Source organism: Anomalospiza imberbis, chromosome Z, assembly GCF_031753505.1.
Source record: "Anomalospiza imberbis isolate Cuckoo-Finch-1a 21T00152 chromosome Z, ASM3175350v1, whole genome shotgun sequence".
NCBI lineage: Eukaryota > Metazoa > Chordata > Aves > Passeriformes > Viduidae > Anomalospiza > Anomalospiza imberbis.
Genome location: NC_089721.1, coordinates 36837001 through 36861260, shown reverse-complemented (window position 1 = coordinate 36861260; position 24260 = coordinate 36837001). Strand labels below are relative to the sequence as shown.

The 24260-nt window shown below is 40.5% G+C and overlaps 1 long non-coding RNA gene across 1 annotated transcript; it reads left to right on the top strand.

Moving 5' to 3' along the window:
- The first annotated feature begins 20176 nt into the window (after positions 1–20176).
- LOC137464936 (uncharacterized) lies at positions 20177–23473 on the top strand. The gene is made up of 2 exons (XR_010994493.1): positions 20177–21112; positions 21178–23473. It is a non-coding gene; the product is annotated as an uncharacterized lncRNA (long non-coding RNA).
- Positions 23474–24260: the final 787 nt, after the last annotated feature.

The window sequence follows — 24260 nt, the reverse complement described above, 5'->3', positions numbered from 1 at the left end:
GAACCAGTCATGTGGATCTCATAAAATCCAGAAAGAACCTCCAAAAAGTGCATCCCTGAAATCATACCATGTGCTTTTTATTGAAGTATTTCCCAGGTGTGTCCAGTGTTAAAGATATTGAACTGATCCGATTTCAGATTGCTTCCAAATTAGGCAGAAATAAAAGGGAATGGATAGTGGTATAAATGGTATTTTTACACCATTTCAAGTTACTAGGCACTAAGTCTAGATTCTCAGGGAAGTGAAATCCAGTAGGTACCCCATCTTGCCTGCTCACACATCATACATAATTTAGTCTGCATTTGGCGATGTTTTCACATGCTGTTTGTTTTACCTTTATAATACCAAATCTGGTGTTTAAGGTGAATATTTTATTTCCTGTTGGTACCAATGTCTTAGTTTTTACTAACACCTCTCTATATGCCATGTTTCACCTTCTGTTTTAAAATATTGTGGTTACAAATCACAACAAATTTACAGCAGCAGGAGTCTAATTAAAAATAATAGCCACAGCAGATGTGGTGGGAAAGCAAATCTCTCCCTATATCAGTTAATGACAGATCTTGTACTAATCTGAATGCAAAACATGCTCCCTTAAAGGCTTCTCCCAATATGAAAGGGAATGGAAACCCATTAATAACTATATTCTACTGCAAGGTTTTGAAAAATGAAGGAAGACCTCTCCCCCTCCTGTCTCCTGGAAATTTCATCCCTGATGTCTGGGAATCCATAAAATGCAGATGATCTATGCCACCAAAAGTTTCCTGGCCCCTGAGAAACAGCAATGGAAAGCTTCACAGCAAGTCTCCAGGGATTCAGGCACAATCATCTTCAGTGGAAGAGTTGGGCAGAAGGATATTTACTGTACAGTGTTTCTCAGACCATGGCAAAGAGAAAATCTGGGAATGAAAGGGAAAAAAGTATGAGAAAAAGAGGAGGAAGGCTGTCAATTCAAGGTGAAATTTGCTTATTTTCTTCAGAATACCTAGCTGAGAAAGATTGGCGCTGCAGAGACAGTAGTAACTCAAATTATTTTGAGATGTCTGAGGTTAATAAAATGATATCCTGACATGCTTCAAGGACTTGAAAATGAGATGTAAAACTTCTAAAAATTTTGACATTTCCCTGGGAAAATGCTTTCCTTTTCTATTTCAAACTGAATATTTCTGCAGGAATACATGAATTTCTGTTGTTGTATACTAGATATGCCTTGATGCAATGGAGTATTTTTATTAATAAACACAATCAATTTTTTAATTGGTGTATACAAAATAAATTTTGGAATGAAACATAATAATTATTTAAATTAACCAGACATGCTTGTTTTGAAAGTTTGCTTTCTGTGTGGACAGAAAAGATGATTCTATGCTACTAGAGTTTCCCTGCAGCTAGATGAGAAAAATGAAAATAGAAACAAACAACTGAGATAAAGCACAGCACTAACATGAAGTGCTCCCCCAGGGATACTACTTTGTCATTTACTTTTATTCTGAGTATTGCTTGGAAGCGGAGTGTACAGATTCGTTCCATCAGCAGAATTTTGGGTTTGCTGGTGAGGATTTATGGGATGCCACTAAGAGCATTCTCAGGCACCCTTTTAGTCATTCTTCCACTAAGGGAAGGCAGAGCTCTTCATGCAATCACTTTGGCAGTTGGGGGTAAACCCTGAGTGTATGGGAGGGTGGTTTGCCACATCTGCTTTCCATAGATCAGTTTGGGTTGGAAGACACAATTAAAGGCCATCTACAAAGACCAGGGACATCTCCAACCAGATCATGTTGCTCAAAGCCCCATCCAACTTGATCTTGATTGTTTCCAGGGATGGTGTGTCCCACTGACTCTCTGGGCAACCTGTGCCAGTGTTTTACCACTCTCATTTTCACCAGGCTAAAGGAAAGCATTAAGGAAACAAACCCCAGGCTCCTCCTTGACATATACAGTGTGGTTTGGTCCATAAGCAGTGACCAGTGAGCTGAGGTTCTTTGTTTGGGCAAAACATCAAGTTTATTTTTCTTAAGCTGGGCTAGTTACTTCAATTTTTAAACCTGGCATAATCAAAACTCAAACAAAAATGTACTTTTTTGGTAATTAGGGGAAAGGGAGACAATTCCTTTATAAAAAGAAGCATCTTTTTATAAAAAGAAAACCTGCAGCTCATACAAGGTGAACTTTCATTTGGGGACTCCAGCTGAACGTTTTAAACCTGAGAAGGTTTAAAACTCACACTCATGCTTTTCCTACCACTTCCATAAATTAATTATTTGATGAAGCATCATCTTAAAGCCGTTTTAGCAATTGGGGTTGACAGTTATGCCAATTGTCTTCTCATTCCTTCTGCTACTCTCCATACAGACATTATATGGAATCACAGGATGTTTTGGGTTGGAAGGGACTGTAAAGATCATCTAACCCCTCCTGCCATGGGCAGGGACACCATCCACCAGACTAGGTTGCTCCAAATCCCATCCAAATTGGCCTTGGACACTTCCAGGAATGGGGTAGCCACAGCTTCTCTGGGCAACCTGTGCCAGGGTCTCACCACCCTCCCAGTGAATGTTGCCTTCCTATGAAGAAACTCTTGAGGGGGCAGGCTGGACTGCTCAGAATTCAGTGGAAATAAGAACATGGGGTAAGGGAGCTTAGCCATGTTGGCCATGTGGTCTTTAGAAACGGGTTTGATTGGTGAGGGGTGGCCTTAGGTGACACTCACAACTTCATAAGAGAGAGAAAAAACAAGGATGGTAAGGAAGTTCCTGAAGGGTGGTTGTAGTCAGGTGGGAGTCAGTCTCTTTCACCAGGCAACAAATGTCACAACAAGAGGACACAGTCTCAAGCTGCGTCAGGGGAAATATAGGTTGGATATTAGGAAGAATTATCACTCTTTTCACAGAAAAATTGATAAAGTTCTGGAATGGCCTGCCCAGGAAGATGGTGGAGTCAGCATCCCTGGATGTGTTCAAAAAAAGACTGGATATGACACTTGGTGCCATGGTTTAGTTGAGGTGTTAGGGCATGAGTTGGACTCGATGATCTTTAAGGTCTCTTCCAACCCAGACATTCTGTGAATTCTGTGAAGTGGAAGTGAAGGATGGTCCAAAGAGATTATTTTTATTGCATCATGGAAGCTTCTCCACTGCATCTCTGGACAGTCACATTTGCAAGCATTGGCAATCTTATGCTTCCACTCATGATTGTCATCCCTTTGTTGTTTCAAAATAGGTTATTGAAAATAGGTTCTGAAAATAGGTTCTTGAAGGTACAAAAGAGTGATCCATGCACTGAGTGAAGGTAATTATTTACAGTTCTGTGCAGAAAGGGGGGGGCTCAGTGGAATATTCACAAAGCCAGCATGATAAGTACCAGAACTTTTCATTTCAACTTTTCATTTCAACTTTTTTATATATTTATATATTTTAGTAACCAAAGGAATTAATGTTCATTCACTAAAGTTACCAAGTTATCTTCATAATTAGTATTCTGTCTGCTGTTAAGTAATGAGCCTCTTACTTCTCATGCTAATTAGTCTGCAGGCTCAGTCTTTTCTTTTCAGTTGGTGGTTTCTTGAGTGGGTGGCCTTGATCTGCCCCTACTGGAATTACCTTTTACCCCACTGGAGCTGATTCAGCACAGTCTCTGCATTGGCTTTATCAGTTTGTTCCTTTCCTTGGGGGTTCTCCCAAATGTCCTTGTACCCATAAATTCTCCATTCTTTGTGTCCACCATCAGTGGCACATCCTTCTTCCCAAGCCTTGCTAACCTCCCCTACGTCTGCGGTCACTGGAGCCCATCAAGACCTTAATGAGGCATTTCTGCCAACAAGTAACCTGCCTTTCCAACACCTGGCCATCACTTAGATCTTTGTTGGCTGCTTTCTGTTCCACAGATTAAATCTATTTTTATTGATTAGGCTTGAAAGTACACTGAGATCCAACATTAAGGATATCCTTTCTTAAGGAAATTTTTACATATACCACATTTTGCAATGATTTCTCTTTGAGATTCATCTAATCAATTTCTTAGACTAGTCTCACCCTTCTGATTCCAATATCCCCAAGTGACATATACACATGCACTGGATAACTACAGATGCAAACAAACATCACCAATACTTTAAGTAACAGTGATAAAAATTTCTTGACCTATAAATTTCAGTAAAACCATAACAGGTGTCATTCTTTCAGATGTCCATTTTCAGAGTTGCCTGTAACTGAGTGTTTAGCACTGCTAAAGCTGTGTATTGCCCCAAATTATTGGATAAGTTATAGGACCAGATTTGCTTGTTTTATCTTGAGGCAAAAACAATGTATTATAAACACATTAAGTTCTTGAATTTCCAGATCTATTCAGCAATAAAAAAATTCCACACCGATAAATGCCTATTAATAGTAATACAAGTCCTTGTGGACAATCTAAATGCTCCCAACACTTTCTTCAGCCCAAATGCAATTCATTTAAGATTTTCAGTCAGTTGTAGTTTCAGATCTTGTAGTTAACATTGTTGTGAAATCCACTTATCTTGTTCAGACATTGGGCTCCTTTTTTACCTGAGTGTTATGAATCCAGGAATTAATTCCTTCCACTTTTGCAGCTGTATATTTCTTCAAGAGGACAACATAAGGAGCTTCTCACTTTTTTTTATAAGGTTCCATCTTTCCAAGTTCACACATAAACTTGTGCCTTTCAACCTCCTGGTTGAAAGCTGCAGATGGCTGCTGGTTAAGATGCCTATTCAGAGAGGACAAAACCCACAAGAGAAACAACAGATAATTTCTCAACATATCATCACCTTTCACCTGCATTTGATCACCTTTCATCACCACAGTGTTGACTGGACATAATCTGTCATTCAGAATTTCAAATGGTCTCACACCTGCCAAGGACATGGGATGATTCAAATTCTTATTAAAGCAATAGGAAATACATCTTCCTCCTTCATGTGGATTTCTTGACACAGTTTTTCAATTTCTTCTGATAGTATGATTCATCCATTTTTCCTTTCCAGTACATTGTGGTCTCCAAGGGCTGTGCAAATCCCAGTTAAACTGAAAAAGTTTAGACAGTCCCTGCACCTCTATGGTGAAATAAGGCCTTTTGTTGGAAGAGAAACCCTCTGGAATTCCAAATCTAGGAATTATTACTCCCAGTAAAATTTCAACAAGCTCCCTGACTTGACTGGTGTTGCAAGGGAATTCCTTTGGCTATCCTGAAAAAGTATAAATTAACTTATAATATGCACTTTTAGGCAAATGAGAGAAACTCATTTCCCCTAAAGTTATTCCCCTTTCCTCCCTCTCCCATAGGGGCTTTCTTTGTTATTATAGCTGCAAGGAACTGCATCTTTGCTTCTGTAGCATGTCTTTTGATACTACTAGTCATAACGTCTGAGTTTCTTCTTCCATCATTTTTGTGAGACCTTATTGATTCACACTATGTGAGCTGTCACAGGGAGTCAGGAGAGCCACAAACCCATATCTAAAACACAAAGAGTAAATTTATTTCTCTTTTTCTCACTTAACGGAGGGATTCCCAAAGCAAGCTCTGGGCAGAGGCTCACACACAAACACTCATATCTCAGCCCATGCCAGAGGATCACTGGCTGTTGTTCACACTGGGTTATCAAGGATTATTCCCAGCTGCAAGGTCACTTGAATGATTTCCAATCCTCCTTGATAGTCTTCTGCTTTTATCCCATTGTTCTCAAAACAAAGCAGTCTACCAAACTTCTGAAATTACTTTTTTAACATCTCAGTGTTTCTGCCAATCGATCTTTCATCCAGATATTGCAATACAATTACACTTTTAATGTTACGTTACCATTGTTCCAAATCTGTTTCAAATATATTACTAAACAGAGCAGAGCATATTTTGGGGTTTATTTGATTGTTTTGGTGGTTTTTTTTATATAATTTCTGTGGTGCTACTCCCCAGCATAACTGTACTTTTCTCTATCTTTTTGGATTTTTCCATCTCAAATACAAGAGGTTCTCTCTGCTCATTCACTGAAATACAAAACAAAGCAATTTTTAAATCTAAAACAGTCAAATAAGTATTAGTCCACATTTACTTGGTTTATTTCTCTTAAATCCTCTACCAGCCCATATTCCTGAGAACGTCTTGACTGACAGTAAATTCACCTAAGCAACATTCAATACCATATCCAGGATATCATGCTCAGGATCCTATGAGGTCTGGCTCATTAGAAGACAGATTTGAGTCTTTCTTCCCTTTTCTTGTGAGATGTGCAGCTGTACAGATTTTTCAAAAAGAAGTTATTTAAGCACTTAATTTGCATTATAAATCTTGTCTTAACAAAGGGAAGGGATATTCTGGCATACAGAAACCTGTGAGTCAGTTTAGTATCTCTAATAATTTACTTTCCATGAGTTGTAAGAATGTCTGTAAAACTCTTTTTTCCCATTGCCCCAACAATCACTGCTGTAACTTAGCAAACCCTTGCACATGTTTTTTTCTGAATGTGTGGCTCTGCTGTCAATCAAAAATCTATTGTTCCATTCACTGGTTTTACTGTAACTAGGGGATCTGCTGGGCATTCCCCAATTTTTTTTTTGCCCAGCCCCCTGTACTTGTAAAAATTTCTCCAGCATCATATATTTACATTTTCAAGATTATCCTTTCTGCTTATAAACAGCACATGGATTTAGGCTCTCTGCGTGCGTGCGTGTGTGTGTGTGTGTGTGTGTGTGTGTGTGTACCTTTTAGACCCCAAACCCCCTTCACATCCCTCTTCTTTCACCTTCTTTAACACCAATCTCTTCTCTTCCACAGTAAAATGTATTCAATATAGACTGCATGTCCCCCCCATTTAGGATTATGAATCAGTACAGCAGCTTCCAAAAGCTGATACATTCCTTGAGAATTCTCTCAATATGAACCATCAGATAATTTCCAGTCCAACAAATCTGAAGCAGTAAAAGGGGCATATGCCAAAACTGGCAGGCCTTCTGTCCCCACTGCTTGTCTTACAAGTGCCTGGTATCAGTGGCTGACTATGTCCCCAAGTCCAGCCCACAAAAGGACTAAAATTCTCATTTCCGAAGTGTTCATTGTTTTGATCTGTATCCTTTTGATTCATCCTCTGTGCAAGATACAATCTCTTGCCTCTTTCTCCTCCATCTGCATACATGGTGTCACCATATCTGTTCCAAATTTACACTTTTTCTGAATACCTGGATCTCTATACAATGTCCTAAAAACATCAGCATAAAACAAACCTCATCCCATTTACCAAATTTACATCAAAACCAAACCTCTACAACACATTTTCTCCATTCTCCAACTTCTAAGGTGGCTGTCATTGATTGCAATGAACATTAATGCCTTTGTTTGCTAAAGATTAATAAACAGTGAAAAGTTTTGGTGCTGGTGCTGGCTTTGTGGATTTGCCACCCAGCCCCTCCTTCTGCATAGAACTGTAAACTAATCAAATACCTTGACTCCATGTGTGTATTGGTCTCTTGTATATACTAGGCCAAAGAGCTTTTTTGAGGCAACACATTCACAGCTATGTGACAGAAAAGAGCTTTTAAAACTCCTTGTGTAGGATGCAGCATTACACTGTATATGTTGCCATGCTCCCAGATGCTAAGTTCTTTGACTGAATTTTTAGCCATGTGATTCACCACCCTTTTCAGCACCTTTTGGTCCCCTACACCACAGGCATACCTGACACTGCTGGGCAATTGTGAAAAATCAGCAAAGTAACTCCCTTGTGTGCACACTGCCCTGGGTTAGTGACACAGTTTGAGTTTGAGTAAAACCAGTGTTGAGTGTCCTGCTCTGTGGCAGCTACAACAGGGTCTAGATAATTAAAATAATGTAATTGCTAATGGGCAAATGGACAAAATGGGCAAATGGACAAAATAGACAAATGGACAAAACCAAACCAGCTGGTCAGTAGGTCCTGTAGGTTCAGAGATGGATGGCATGGGGTTAGATTTCCTCATAGCAGTGCTCATGGTGCTGTGCTTTTCTAGGGGAATGGTGCTGGTAACACACCTGGTTTTGGCTACTGCCAAGCTGTGTTTGAACGGCACCATCTTCAATCCACCAACCCTGAGGTGCTCAGGCTAGGGGTAGGCAAGGGGTTGAAATGGGACATCACCAGGACACCTGATCAAGCTGACCAAGATATATTCCATACTGTGTCACTTCATGCTCAGCAATAAAAGCCAAGACAAAGAAGAAGCTGGGTGACACATTAATTTTTAAAGGGTTTGTCTTCTGGAGCAACCACTGCATATTCTGAGGCCCTACTTCCCAGAAAGCCCTGGCAAAGCAGGCACTTAAAAATTGTGGGGCATGGCAGAGGTTCCTTCAGGATGTGGTAATGTACACGTGAAAAGATTAAGACAGAGCTGTGAAGGTTGTGTGCCTGCAGGACAGCAAAGGATGGAGTGAACACTGCCTCACACTCAGTGAGATGCTCTGTGCTACACCTTGAACAGCTCTTTAGCCAGGTGAAGAGAAGATTGTGAAAAACTGTTCTAATTTACACTAGAAGAGCAGAGACTGAAAAATCAAAAGCCATCCTAGGGGTGTAACATTTGGGTGCTCAGAGGCCACAATGGTGCAATTTATGGATTTATGGATTAAGGCCTGGCAGCTGCCTCTGAACTCCATCAGCATAATAAATGCAATATTCAACTAACTAAATAACAACAAAATCAGGTGCTGACAGATATCATATGGATGTTCTGGTTTCCTTTTTTCTTTTTTTCTTGTGGTTTTGTGTGCACATACCAAAGAATTTCCTTTGTCATTTATTTCCATTTGGAGAAACATTCTCCAGTTCTTGGAGTTCTGCCCATCACTTACACTTCATATGAGTGCAGCTTTGTCAGCCTTGTACCTCCTACAAGAAATTGCTTCACCTTGGAAGGTGCAGAGACCCCTACATTCTGGGGGGGATGGGGGGGGGGGGGTCTTCCCATCTTGTCTCAAAAGACATGAAAGAAATGAACAAGCAACTTTGTCCTTTAACTGTGGAAGGAAACTCAGTGAAAGAAAGTTCCAGAACACCTCCCAGGTGCCTTTGCCTCCCAGCAAAGTGCCAAGTGACCGGGGCAGCCTGTTAGAGAGACCATGTCAGTACCAGAGCCTGAAAGGCTGATGGAGGAAGCTGCTCCAAGCTGGCATCAGCAAAAGCCTTGATCTCAGACAGAACATGTGTTTTTGGGGTTTTTTGTTTGTTTGTTTTTGGGTTTTTTTTTTGTTTGTTTTGGTTTTTTTTTAGTTTCTAGTGGTTTTTGTTGTTTGTTTTTTGGTTTTTTTTTGTGGGGGGGAGGGTTTTGGATTTTTTTTTTTTTTTTTTTTTTTTTTTTGTGGAGAAAGGGGGAGAGGGAAATGGAGGAGATAAATACATTTTCAAAAATAACCCCAGGAATGTTCAAATAACTTTTCAGCTATCTAACTTGTATAATGTAGCTGGTCTGCTTCTCATGTGAAGATGTTCATGCTTACATATATGCCAAATGACTTGCTGGAAGTAGAAAAATGTATTCTTCATCCTCACACAACTGTCCAAAACAGCTTTATTCTTTCTCTTCTTAAGTTTGCATCTCTAAATATTTAGGAAAAAATTTTTCAAAAGAAAAGTTAGTTTTTAGATTTAGAAGATTTTAATTAGCTCTTTGTGTGGTGGAATACAGGCTATCTGCCTGTATTCTCTTAAATCTTGAACTTTTACTCACAAAAATTAGTTCCCTCACAAGTAGAAACAAATTAAAGTTTTTCCTAGGACTTAAATATCCAGGAAATGTCATTTAAGCATACCTTCTCTATTTTAGAGTACTGGAGTAAATCAAACATGATTTATCCCGGGCTTGTGTTTTGTGGCTTGCTGATTTTACTTGCGGCTAGAAGACCAGAAAGCTTCAAGCACTGCTTGAAGCTTTTTCTGCATTTTAAGTTTTTAGAAAGTGGTTTTGCTCACACACAGTTTGAAGTTTGAAATGTCTTCTGGATGCACACCTGTGAAAAATACAGAAAAGCAGTGAATTCATCTACACACTGGTTGTGCTGTCCCAAAGAACAGTGTGGTCATGGATAAATTTCAAAATACTCTGTCCAGCAAAAGTAATGTTCCCCTCCCCATGGCTCCTCACATTGCACAGCAGGTGATAGCCATGTTGTTCCCACACTCAGGAAAATGCAGAATTGTTGAGATTAAACTGTGCTCCTTTTGGGGGACATGGTTCTGCATGTCCTACAAGAGGAGCTTGAATTTGCTCTTTAGAAGGCAGAGAGTGAAAATCAGTCTTGCACTGTTCAACACCAAACAAATCTTTCCTCTCAGATGCTGCACAGTTAAGCTGAAGTCAGTGCATGGGTATTTTATCCTTTTGCAATATGGTATCTGCTGTCAAATTACTTGCATTTGACTGAAATCAGATTTCATTCAACGACCTTTGAAGTTGATAGCAGGTTTCCCCTTGGCTTTGGTCTGCCTAAGACAAAAGTCCTTACAAAGAAAACATAAAGAGTTTATAAGCCAAAGTTGGAAAGTGATGCAGCAAACAAAGCACCAGGTGTATATGAGCATTTGTGTTCCCTGTGATCCACAGTAATTCACAGCAGTCACATACATTCCCTTCAGTTTGTTTTATTGATGTTTAAATTAATTTTAGTTAACAACCAACATATGCCTTTGCAATGCCAGCAGCTGATAAAATGTGATGTCATTTTATTAAGAATGCAAGCCAGCAAGATTGCTTTGATTTCTTGTGTGAAACATGTTAACTGAAATGAAAACTGCAGTACTGCACAAGTTCGGGAATGTTGTTGCACTTATTTTTAGCAGTTTTGGGGGTTTTGATGCTTTTTTTTGGGGGGTGGAGTGGGGTTGTTTTTTCTTATATAAACAAAACAATATGGATGCCAGGAAAGGCATCTTCTACACTATACTTATTGGTAGAAGGGCACATTCTTCAACTTGCAGTGGATGAATTGCAGCATATTGAAAAATGGTTTCCAGTCTCTAGTCATTTTGTCATCATACATTTACATCAAAGCATCAGTAGGATGTCAATCATTTTGAAAATGTATGCTACTTCATCTGGGTGTCTGCATTGACTTTGTTAATGACACCTGCTCCACGAACACCTTTACTTGTGCTGCACCTATTCCTATGTGAAGATGGCTCTGCAGTCTTAGGAGATTTAGGACCTTGTTACAGGTTGCTGTGTGTCACAAGGCTGAAAATTATTTTTTATCATTCAGCAGAGAAGTTTTAAAAAAGTTAGGACCTTATAAGACTGGATTTTTCAACTCATTGTTATGTGAAAGGAAAGAATTAACTTTGAAATAAGTCCTGGAACATGATATTGTTAATTTTTTTTTTTTCTGTGAACTGAAACTAGGAGATTTTGCAGGCTCTTAAGCCAAAGTTATCTTTGTGTCAGCCCTTACCACATGAAGTTGCTGTATGCCTGAGTCATAAATTGAATGTTTTAAAGATCATTTTAATTAAGTATCATGACTTGGTTTTTTATCCAATAACCTAAGTTCTTGGTTACACAGACACAGTGGATGTAAGAGGAAGGAAAATCCCAAGCAGTGTTAATGTGCTGTCCCTCTAGATCCCCTTTTCTGTAGTGTTTGTGTGCCTATATAGATTGCCTATTGAGATGCAGAGAAGCTACAGTTATGGGATGGACTGTGGTGATGCATTTCTCTCCCCTTCCCGTGGCTGCACTCTGAGAAGTGCTCATTAAACTTTGGCCTTGGCAAACTGCAGCTAGACTAAGCCTCTCTTGAGCTAATCAGAAACACTGTCTGTTCCCAGGAACTAACAGGTGTCTAAGGGGGACCTGTTTTTTAACAAACAGCCTTGGAAACTTATCTCTCTTGCCTGAATAACAAGCTAAGTGGAATTATATTTCTGTTACTGAACTTTCAAAGAAACTAAATTTGTAGCCAAGGTAGAAAACTACCATAACTAAAGCCCACTCTTTTGGGCTCTAAACAAGAGTCCAAAGTGAGATATTTTTGAGTTCTCAATTCCCTGAAGATAAGGGGGTAATATGTGTATCTCAAACACCAGATAACCAGATGGCTGTGGAGGAAACCAAGGTCTGCTGGAAATAACAAACAAGAATTGTTGGGAATAACCAAGGATTGTTATTAACACAGTCATGAGAAAGATCAAGTTTTGGCTGCAGAAGGGGGGCCAAGCAGAGATAGGGCATTTATCTGTGACAAACAACCACAACACAGCAAAGCGCAAGAATGAGTGGCAGGAAGTGGGCATGGACTATAGGGTGGGATTAAGACACGCAAGACCCACAGAGCCCTCCAGCCCCCTTCCAGTAAGGTCTGAAAGAACGGACTGTGCATGAGAACTAATTTACATGGAAAGCGAGAAGCCCACCTTCAGGGTGGGGAAATCTGCCTATAAATGCCCAGGCAGCATCCTCGGAATCCTGGACGTCTCATCAACCAGACCAAGAACTGCATCAACTCTGAAACCAGGATCAACATCCCATCATCTGGATCAGTGCTGGAACCAGGGCTGGTAACGTTTTCTCTCTTCTCTCTTCTCTCTTCTCTCTTCTCTCTTCTCTCTTCTCTCTTCTCTCTTCTCTTCTCTTCTCTTCTCTTCTCTTCTCTTCTCTTCTCTTCTCTTCTCTTCTCTTCTCTTCTCTTCTCTTCTCTTCTCTTCTCTTCTCTTCTCTTCTCTTCTCTTCTCTTCTCTTCTCTTCTCTTCTCTTCTCTTCTCTTCTCTTCTCTTCTCTTCTCTTCTCTCTTCTTTTTTCCCTTCCCTTTCCTTCCCTTCCCTTCCCTTCCCTTCCCTTCCCTTCCCTTCCCTTCCCTTCCCTTCCCTTCCCTTCCCTTCCCAGAACTTCCCAGAACTTCCCTTCCCTTCCCAGAACTTCCCTTCCCTTCCCTTCCCTTCCCTTCCCTTCCCAGAACTTCCCTTCCCTTCCCTTCCCAGAACTTCCCTTCCCAGAACTTCCCTTCCCTTCCCAGAACTTCCCTTCCCAGAACTTCCCTTCCCTTCCCAGAACTTCCCTTCCCAGAACTTCCCTTCCCTTCCCAGAACTTCCCTTCCCTTCCCGGAACTTCCCTTCCCGGAACTTCCCTTCCCTTCCCGGAACTTCCCTTCCCGGAACTTCCCTTCCCTTCCTGGAACTTCCCTTCCCAGAATTTCCCGGAACTTCCCTTCCCCTTACCTCTCTTTTTTATTTCTGTCTCTTTTCCTATTAATTTTTCCTTTTTTGTTTCTTTTGTTCACTTTAATTCATGCCTCCCTCTTTCTCCCTTCCCTTTCCCCCTACCATTTATCTAAAACCCACTGCTGTGTGCTTATGTAGTAGGTCAGGGACTACCATACCAATTTTCATGCCAGGTGTGTAATTTGCTAATAGAACTTTCTAATTGTTTGTGGACCCTCTGACTTTTGCTATGCCTTTCAGCCAATGGGCATTTACAAATCTTAGGGGTTTCCTTATCCTTAAGGGTGGGCCATCACAGATGCTATGTTGTTATTGAAGAGGTCCCTTTGGGATATTACCACTCCACCTGTGATTTCTGGCTAGAGAGCACTGGGAAGTGGCTGTTAACAGCCAGAAGAGATCGGAACAGCTGTAAGCCAAGACTCTCCAGGAAATGTCAGTGTTTGACTGCTCCCTGATTTTCCTAAAGTTGAGAGAATGGGCAAATGGAAATTGGTATAACCCTAAGGCTGAATTTAAACAGACAGATGTGATGTTAAGTGAACAAAGTTATGGAAAGGGAAAGGTGAAGAATTGGGTGTGCTTTTGGAAGCAGCTTTAAGCACTGCCCAAAAATACAGGTATGTCAACATGCAAGCCAAGGGCCTGCTCATTGGTGAGCATGATCGTGGAAAGGAGAGCAGGCTGCAGGTAGAGGCATTCCTCACTGCTGAATGTGGCCATATTACCAGGTTCAGGCAGAGCTTCAGGATGTGTATGTGAGAGAGAAAATTTCATGGGGTGAATGTCAGGATTTAGAAACCTTTAGTGATGGTCAGGGCTAGACAACTGTTACTGAAATTGTGCTATTTACAGTGGCCAAGATAGCAAATTTCCAGGGAAAGGATAGCAGAGCCTCACAGAAATCTGAAACTGAATGTGCTTGGAAAGTGATGGAATTGATGGAATCAGGTTGTCTGAGGCAGAGGCCCAAGAGGATCAGAAGTGTTTTTAATGTGGGTGACCAGAGAGAACTGTGGTCCTTAACTCAGAGGGTTGTCTGCTTGGGCAGGAGGTTGGCATCCTTTAGAGAGGGATGATCCAGGTTAGGATAGAGACCTCAGCTACAGATCATGTGATGGAGAATGCACAGGAGGAAGCAGGTTTGCAATTGATGAATGACAGATGGTTGGTTCTGGGACAGCCCTCAGCTGTGTCATTGGTTGCCAATCCAGATATGATGTTTCCCATGATCAAAGGTTTGACAGATGTGATAAAACACTTTGTGATACAACTACAAGACCACTCAAGATGAGCATTAACCAGACAGAGAAGTGCACAAGGGAATCAGGGAAGACCCTTTATGTGGAGGGGAGATAGTTCAGGAGCCAGTTGGCTACAGTAACAGCAATCAGGAGATTGGAATTGCAGCAGGGAGGCGGACCTCCCATACAGGAGCAGCAGGGTCCTTGTGTCTGACGGAATGTGCTGTGTGTGGAAGGTTTGCAGAAGGGAGTTTCTCAGGAATGATGCATGAATTATCTGCTGCTGTTCTTGAGAAGGTAGTACAGCGCCTGGGGAAAAGGAAAGTCACACTCCCTTGCCACAGATGGGATAAATAGGATGACGCAGGAATTAGAACTGTGTCCTGAGAGAATTATCATTCCTATGGCCCCATTGGCTGGTGTTGTTAATCAGGAGCTGGGAAATTCTTGCTGTCCTTAATAAGTGAACAGGGGAACAGCAGTTGGAAATATATAAGGTGGCTCACCAAAAATAAAACTGACAGAAAATGAGGTATTAAAGACGTAACTGGTTTTAAGAGAGAGACAGGAGATAGTTTGAGAATACAAGTTGATAAACTTATAACTGACAATGATAATTTTAGGACTCTTCTTGCTTTGGCAGAGTGTAAGGTAAGATAATTGTTGGGGAATTTGGATAACCATAGTAGAAAGAAACAAGATCTGAGAGAGGAAATAGAGAGGAGGAAAGCAGGTGAATTATTACTGTCATTGAAATTGGAGCAGCTGCAGAAACCATTGAAGGAACAAAGGAACTAAAAAAACCCAAAAATTGGAAGAAAAGGTAGAGGTGATGCTTAAGCAAGTTCCCAATTCACTCAGCATTGTACAGATTCCAGTTCAGGTGATTGTTTTGTGAGGGCATTATGTCCACAAACCAAGTGATATTGAAATCCAGCAAGTAGAAATCTATCAAAGCATACATGATAATGGTTCAAACATTCCAATTACAATTGGTTTTCCTTACCAATTCATAACATTTCTAATAGAAACAGGAACTCTACATTCAATATTAACATAGTGATATATCAAGAAGCTGAGTCTATGACCCAGACGGCAAAGAGTTAAAAACACCAAATTAAACAGAGCAAGTGTTCTCTGCCAAGCTGCTAAGCTTAATTTACTGTTCCTGTGTGAGAAATATGCTGACTACTTGCTTTGCAATAAAAGATCGCAATATAAATTTGTGTTTCAGTGTTCTGAACTATAGAACCTGGTGTTTGCTGGATGGCAAATGTGGTACTTCGGTTCAAATGTTAACTCCAGCCCCAGAAGTAATTCAGACTGTAGTGTGCTTGCTCTATGCAGTGCCTGCACTCTCTGATACAAGGATTGCTGGTGTATCTCAGTCCTGGATGTTTGCTGTGAAGCAAGGTGGGATTTTGAAGTTCTGGCTGATTTGGTGCCACTAACAGCTGAGGTACCCAATATTGCCAATCCAACAGGCACAAAACTGACAGGTGCTTGGACACTTAACAGTGTGGTAATAGATTTGCAAAAAAGAGGTACAACCACTCACACTCCCCTTCTAACTCTCCTGTTTGGCTGGTGAAAAAGCTGAACTGAAAGTTGTGGCTTACGGGTTTATTACAGAAAATTGAATGCCAATACTGTGCATTTAATCACTGCTGTGCTGTTTTGCAGAACTGGTAACTCAAATTCAGAGAGTATCCTGCTTGTGGAGGACAACTCTAATTGCAGGAGATCACCCTGAGCCCCAGAAAAGGTGAGGAAAGCAGGAACAGCAGTGTGGGAAGCACTTTGTGAAATGGAAGACAAGATTCCACCTGAGGGATGTCAAGGCCAAACTGGTCCTGATGGACCAAAGAGATCTTTACTACTCAATTCTACTGGGTATAAAGAGACAAAACATATTCTGAGTGTCATTAGTCCAAGCTGTTAAACAAACCTGGCTGAGGCTTGTAAGCACTTGTTTTCTCTTCCTAGGAATGATGTCAACACATCCCTACTGAAGATTAGGTTAAGGACTGAAGAACAGCTTATCCTCCTTGCAGGTATGATTATTGTCAGCATGAACCAAATTTGCTTCACACATGAACAAGCACAAGCAAGCTCAACCCACAGAGGGGAGATCCTCACTTCTTTTATTTATGCTAAGCAGTTTGGTACCCATAATACATTCTACACCACAGATGGTTATCAGCTGTGGGTGCAATTTATTGTGGCAGAAATTATAAAGGAGTTCAAAGCAATTTGTCCTCTGAAATTCAAAAGGTAACCTGGAATAATCCAGCTAAATCTGGAAGGAAATTCCACTGTTCCTGGTAACTAGTCAATTTCACTTTAGACCTCACTAACATTAAAGTCACGGTTTTTGTTTTAGTAATAGACAATCCTTTGGTATATGCCATATGTCCAATCATTGTGCCATGATTAAATCACAGTGGAGGTATATTCTACCCCCTGGAGCATAGAGTGTGGCCTGATGGAATGGATGAGAATTCATCCTGAATAAGAACCCCTTGTTATTTTGTACTTGTAGATAACCTTATTGTAGATACAAGTAATCAAACAAACATTTGTGTTCGTGAATTAGCTGAAATTAAGGGTCACAGTTGTAATTATTGAGCTCCAGGTACCTCTCACCATTTGCTGAAATCTATGTCCTGTTCCCATCCTAACAATCTATTCCGGTTGGCATGAATCTCATGTTGGTAAGGAAGCTGCCACATTTACAGCCTGAGACAGCTGTTGAAGCAAACTCAAGACAAAGGAAAGAAGTCTGGTTCTGTTCATCATGATGTGAAAGGCAGCCACTGAGTGATGGAGCAAGTGAAGATAGACAGGGAACACCACTGGTGGGACATTTTATTTGAGTCATTGCCAACAGCAGCAAGGATTTTTACCAAAATGTTGCACATTTTGCTTGTCCTTTTGATGTTAATCATTCTGCTTTTCATTTTGGTAATAGGTTTGCACATACTATAGAATTATAGATTATGCCTAACTCTTAGAGACAGCTAATAGATTGTATTTGTCCCTCTATTCTTCTGTCTCCCTCCCTCTCTCTCGCTTCTTTTTCCATTTCCAGGGATCACCAAGACCATACCAATGTTTGAGCCATAGGGTGTAGTGTAGAAGAAGCCCCATAAATTTGCTGTTCCAGTGCGTGGAACTGACCTTTTTTTTTTTTTTTTTTTTTTTTTTTTTTTTTTTTTTTTTTTTGCAGAAGGTGACAATGCTCAGGGTGCTGAGGCTAGAGTTGATGGGTTGAGTTTCCTGGAGCCAGTTCCCACCAGATGCTGTTTTGTCAAGGCTCTCTGACTGAGTCAGGTGCACCAGAGTCAGGGAGCAGTTGTGGGGGATATCAGGTGCACAGTGCTCCCCAAGGACACACAGTTGGCACATGGAGCCGCTGTGGGATGAATGGTTGTTAAGCCTGGCACATGTGCATTGCAGCAGATCCAGCATCTTCTTCTCCTGCATCATGGACATCTAGATGATTTTGTGCACATGATGTTGCTGCCCAGGCCAGTCTGTTAGATTTCCAGCTGCATTCCACAATCCCCCTTTCTCAACATCATGTCCCACAGAGATTTGTTGTAGATTTCCAGGGAACTGGAGGAAAAAACTTCCCATCTGGCCTTAGGTGAAGATGCATATCTGTCCAGGGTTGCCTGGATGAGCAGATGAATCTTCTGGAATACTTTCTTTGGTAAGCTCTGGGTGGGAACACGAGAGTGCAGTGGAGCTCTGGTCTGCACTCCCAACCCACGTGGGACACCTTTGGGCCACTTCAGCACTAGTGCCTCAGGTTCCTGGAGGCTGAAGTGCAGGTGCTGCAGCCCCTGCTGCCAGTCTGACTTCTTTGGAACCACTGACAGCAGAACACAGGGATATTCCTCTTGAACTCCTGGCTTGTGGAAGCACTACTCTTTCTGCTCTTCCAGGAGGGTTTTCTGGAATATTTCCAAGTCCCAGCCACGAGGTCAACATGAACCCACAGGTGGTCTGCCATCAGGCTCAGGCAGGCCTTCATGATTTTCAGCTGCTCCTTCAGCACCCACTCCCAGCCTTTGGCCTCACCATGCTCCCACCACCACTGCTCCTCTACCTACAGCCACCATTTCTCACCTGCCAAAACTGTGGTCGTGCAACTGCTCTGCTCCAGCTCCATCTGAAATTCCAACAGTTCCAACTCTATGGAGCCTACCCAAATAATGAGGTTGTTATCCTGCCATTCCTGCCCCCACTGGTCCCTCTGGAGCCCGTCCAGCCACTGCTGCAGTTTTCCACTCCTGCTTCTCTATCTCCAGGTCTCAGACCCACTCCAGAGCAACCCTTGCAAACCCTCCATCTGGCTCCACAGGTCCCACAGTGTTCGTTGGAGGGTGCCAGGATGAGAAGGAGCAGAAATAGGGCAGTCTGAAGGCAGCTGTTCATACAGTTGTTTGCTAAATTTTAGTAGCTGGCCACTTCTTTTAATATTGGAATCAGTGGCCTTGTTCCTCTGTCAGATAAACTGGTGGTAACTAGTTATGCTGAAACAACTCCACATCTGCCCAAACGCAAACATCTTGACTTGCAAAATGTGCAAAAACTGCCTACTTGGAAACATTCTGTGTAAATTGAATATTAGGGAAGAAGTCTCTGCACCATATTAGCAAGAAACTGTTCTATGAAGAGAACCATGTTGTTATGTACTTTCAGATACTGCCTACAATTTTTTCACCTCCTTTGCAGGCAAATATTCACTCATCCAGTTGAATGCACGACTTTGTGAGTACATAAAAAATTTCTCCAATTAAACTTTTTTTCCATATGAACATCATTTCCATTGCAGAAATTTCAAATATGCCTTTGTAACTATATAGGCTGGACTGTGATTTGACAAATGCTCATTAGTCTTATAGAAATAAGCACCCAATATCAGGGGATGTGACTTTAATTATCCAGGTTCCTGTCACAACACAGGAATTACTGCAATCTACCTACACATACTGTTGAGATTTACTGCCCAACCCTTTTGGGATGAACCGAGCAACAATGTGAAAAAAATCACTGCAGCAAGATGATCTGTGTCGACTGCTGAATACATCTGGAGCAATGGACACAGAACCCTAATTACTATTCACCACAGTACAGAAGGGATACAGAGTACAGAAAAGATACATAGCACAGAAATCGTCTTGGAAAGAGTGATGAAGATTGGAGAACATCACTAGTGGGACATTTGGTTTGGGTGGTCATCAACTACAACAGGAATGCTAGACACAATGTTGCACTTTATTGTAATTTTTATTACTTTTGTTATAATAGTCTTATTGTTGAATATAGTACTATATATTAGAGTGTATATACTAGCTAGACATGTACTGCTGTGGTGCAGATCTCCTTTCCTATAATATTGTTTTATCATGTTCAAAACAATCTTTAAAAAACCCATTATTTAGGTAACCTGGTCAAGAATTTCCATCAATTTAAAATTGGAGCATGATACATTTTTGTTTATAGGCACAGAGGAAAGAGGTGTCCAGACTGTCAATCTGTCAGTTCCCAGGAACTGCTGCTGTCTAATGAGCTCCAGTTTTTTAACTAACAGCCTTGGAAACTTATTTTTCTTGCCTGAAAAAAAAAAAAAACCAACAAAAAACCGAAAAAAACTGAAAACAAACAAACAAAACAACAGCAACAACAAAAACACCAAAAAACAAACAAACAAACAAACAAACAAAAAAAACCAAAGAAAAAAACAAGTGGGACAACGTTTTTATTACTGAGTTTTCAAAGAAAGTTGGTGACCTGAATTAAGATCAGGATGGAAAATTTCTATGACTAAAGCCCACTCTCTTGAGACATTATAAACAGTTGTCCAATGTGAGACACTTTGAGCTCTCCTCAGGGGCTGGACCACAGGGGCTGCGATCAGCACCTCCCTCTGAGTGGGACCTCTCAGTGCCAAAGAACAGTCAAGCTTGCCAAATTTGGAGAGCAATCTCCAAACAATTTCTGAGCTCATATCCCCACTCCTCAAGGTTCAACCTTGAGCCCACTGAAAAGATGCAAAGGCATCTAAAGTGACTACTGCAATGAAGTCAAAGGGATTTTTTCACAGGTATGCCTTGAACAGACTCTTTAAGTTTGTGTGCATGCAAGGGTGAAAATGCTGGCGGAAATACATGAGGAAGGTTGTTCTAGCTTAGTATTTTAGAGTTAGGCCTGTAAGTAAGTTATAGTAAATTCTATATTCTATTCTATAGTAAATTCTATCCATTGCTAAGTAGTTTAAGTTAAACTATCTCTTAAGTGCCATTAAGTGTTATATACTGTTAAGGTTAAGTGTTGTTATGTTTAGGTTCTGTTAAGTGTTTTTTGGTTTAAGTGCTATTAAGTTTCACTTCTGTTAAGTTTAAGTGTTATTAAGTTTAGGTGAGGTTAGGTTCTGTTAAGTTTTAATTATATTAGATTTAAGTTCTGTTGATTTAAAAGTCTGTTGAGTTCTGTTAAGGTTAGGTTCTGTTAAATTTAAGTGATGTTACATGTAAGTTCTGTTGATTTCAAGTTCTGTTAAGTTTAAGTTCTGTTAAGGTTAGGTTTTGTTAAGGTAGGGTCTGTTAAGTTCTGCTAAGGTTAATTTCTGTTAAATTTAATTTCTTTAAGTTTAAGTGAAGTTAAGTTTAGGAGATGTTAAGGTTAAGTTCTGTTAAGTTAAAGTATTGAAGTGTTTTAAGTGCTATTAGGTTTAAGTGATATTAAGGTTAAGTACTGCTGGGTTTGTGGAATAAACTGTAGGCCCAGTCTGGGCCCAGTTTAACATGGGGATATACTCTGAACCTTGTGACCCAACACAAGGGTATTGAACATTTCTTTTCATCCTTACTTCTCCCTATCCTCTTCTCTTCCCTCTGCTTTCCACACCCTGTCCCCCATCCTCCCATTGATGCCTAACGAAGCCACCTGGAACAGAGGCTAGACATAGTTAAAGAATAAAGTAGGTATTTATTAAAAGGCCTTCAAAGTTACACCCTGGCAGTACAAAAGCCTGGCCAAGGCTACACCCAAGATGGACCCAAGATGGATGACTGGTCACAAGTTTTCACACTTTTATAAATTTTGGTCAGTTTACATATTGGGGTTAACTGTCCATTTACAGCTTCAGGTCATGAAGTCCCATCCTCCTGGTTTGCTTTCTTCAATTTGCCTTTTTTGGCCCTGAAGCTGCAACAGTGCCATTAATTCTCAGGCTGGAAAAGAATTGTTTTGGCTAACTACACTGTGAAGAGAACTTGCTAACACTTTATATGAATTTCAGAGCTATATACTAAAGCAGTACAGAATCTAGAAAATATGAAACTTAAGGCATTACTACCTCCCCTCTCACCCCTCTCCCCTGCCTCTTGCTAGCCTTCACATAGGTAGTTTTAGATTGGTTTGGGATTTTTGTTTGCTTTTTCTCTCTGCTTTAACTATCTTGTAGTTAGAGCAAGCCTTGCCAACATACTTTGTCATGCTTTCACTTCTATAATAAATCTGCTTAAGCAAATACTTTTGCTGGCGATTCTTTAAGTGACCTTAAAACACTCGTTCACAGCAACCTGTAAAGGGCTGATAGAGGGATGGCTTTGGGCATGCTCCTTACTGGTATCCATGGCCTAACTTTTGGAATCCAAGATAATGACTGGAAGCTGAGGTGCTTGTAGGTGGCCTGGAATAACCTGGACTCCACAGTTCTGTGTTGTCAGTGGTGCAGCCATGCCAAACTTCCACACTCATATTCATGTACACACACACACACACACACACACACGCACACGCACATACTCTTTCACTCTTAAGACACTTTCATCTCATTTTGTCTCAGTAGCTTTCTCTTACCCTGGAAGAGTTCTGCAGATGTCCTGTGCCAAACACAGATTCATTCTGACTTCAGGATGTAGCAAGTGTGAAAAATAACTATTTGTGGCACAAAATGTGTAGTATATGGGGCATGCAAACAGCTTCCTACCTGGAACTGATTAAATGACCATTTTCCCCCATCCAAGAGTTTAATTTCCAGAAGAAATCTGTACAAGATACAATTACATTTGGACATGTGCAGTGAAGTCTCAGGGGAAACTGAGACAGACAAATGGATATTATATACCAAGTTAAACTTGGGCTGTGTATATCAGCAAACTGCTGATTATTAGTGATTATTAGAAGCATTATTAGTGTCTTTTCACCATTTATTGCAGGTCTCTAAATGGATGACAAATTGTTGTAAGGCTTGGAGAATATTGTTATAATTTTAAGTAGCTTGCTCCAAACACATTGAAGTAGATTTCATAGCTGGCATACACTGCCAAAGTAGTGTGGGTACTAGTTAATGTTCACTACTCCTGTTCACCAACCACACAAGCAAAAGACACAGGTTTTCCTGTAGGAGAAGAAAAGACACAAAGTTCTAGAAGGAAGGTCTTAATATGATATTGAGTCAAGTCAATATCATGTTATCTAGTGGAGTTTTTTTTTTTCCACTCTGAGCAGCAATAACTGGCTATGACTTTTTTTTCAAGTTAGCTTTTCATTTATGTAAAAGGGACCAGCTGCTGGTTTATTTCTCTGAAGGAGCCCATAATGGAATTGCTGAAATATTTAAGGCATAAATGGACAAAATGCTATTTCAAGCCTTAATACTGATGCGTGTCTGCCACCAAAAATTCCAAGATGTTTCCCAAATGAAAAGTGGGATGAACATTTGTTAGGCTTATGAAAACAATTTTTGGAACAGCTCCATTTTTGTTTAGGTTTCTGCTCCAGTGACAGATATTGAAGGGATCCTTACATTTAATAGTAATGCTGGCTCTCATCCATTTCTTGCTAGCCATTCACTGCATCTCAGTTGTAAATTCCATGACTGCTATAAGCTACAAGTATTTCTCACAGTTACTAATCACTTAAATACCATGCTGCTCTTCCCTGTGCTTTTCACATTAAAACAGGAGTAAAGTAAGCTGGAAATAAACAAACCAGTCTCCCATTATTAAAAAGACTGTGCATCAAATAAGAATGTCAAGTCAGTGAGAAACCTCATTTCTCAAAATGCAATATGTGCAACTCATGCCTGTGATAGAGCCATTTATTGTTCAAACTCCCTTTCTCTGAGGAAAAATCACATTATACGGTAATCTGTGTGCCATCAGAATATATTGCTGTGAGTAATGGCATGTGTATCGCTATGTGTATTGTACCACCAGGGTTTTGGGTCACTCTGTACTATTCTACCCCATCCTGATGAAAAAAAAGCCCTTGATAAAATGTGCCAGTGGGCCAGATTGAATTGTGTTCTGCATGTGACCCCCAAAGGAAAGAAGGTCATGGGGCTGTTCAAGCCTCATTTCTGCACCTTTTAATGAGATTCTGAAAGGGCTGGGGAGGAGTGAAAGACCATTTGTCACTTTGGAAACAAAGGAAGAGGCAGCAGAAACAGAATCTGAATGCAAATGAGACATTTTCCCACTTGGGACAAGCTGATTTCCATATTAACTATTTTTTCTGTATTTGTCCAAATACATTTCCTTTGTTATTTGGTATTCAGAAGCCAAATAATGATAATAAGTCAAATTTACACCTTTTCTAAGGAAATACTGAGGATGAACCTACATGGTTTAATTATGTTTCACAGCATTTTGACAGTCATATCTTTAAACAAAACTGAAACCTGTCACACCTGATGACCTGTGCTCAGTGTGTGCTTTGTCTCTTACTTTGTCGTCACACAGTGAAGAAAGGCAGATGAGGTGAGAAGAAAATTTAAAAATATTTTTTAAAATCCCTTTTATGT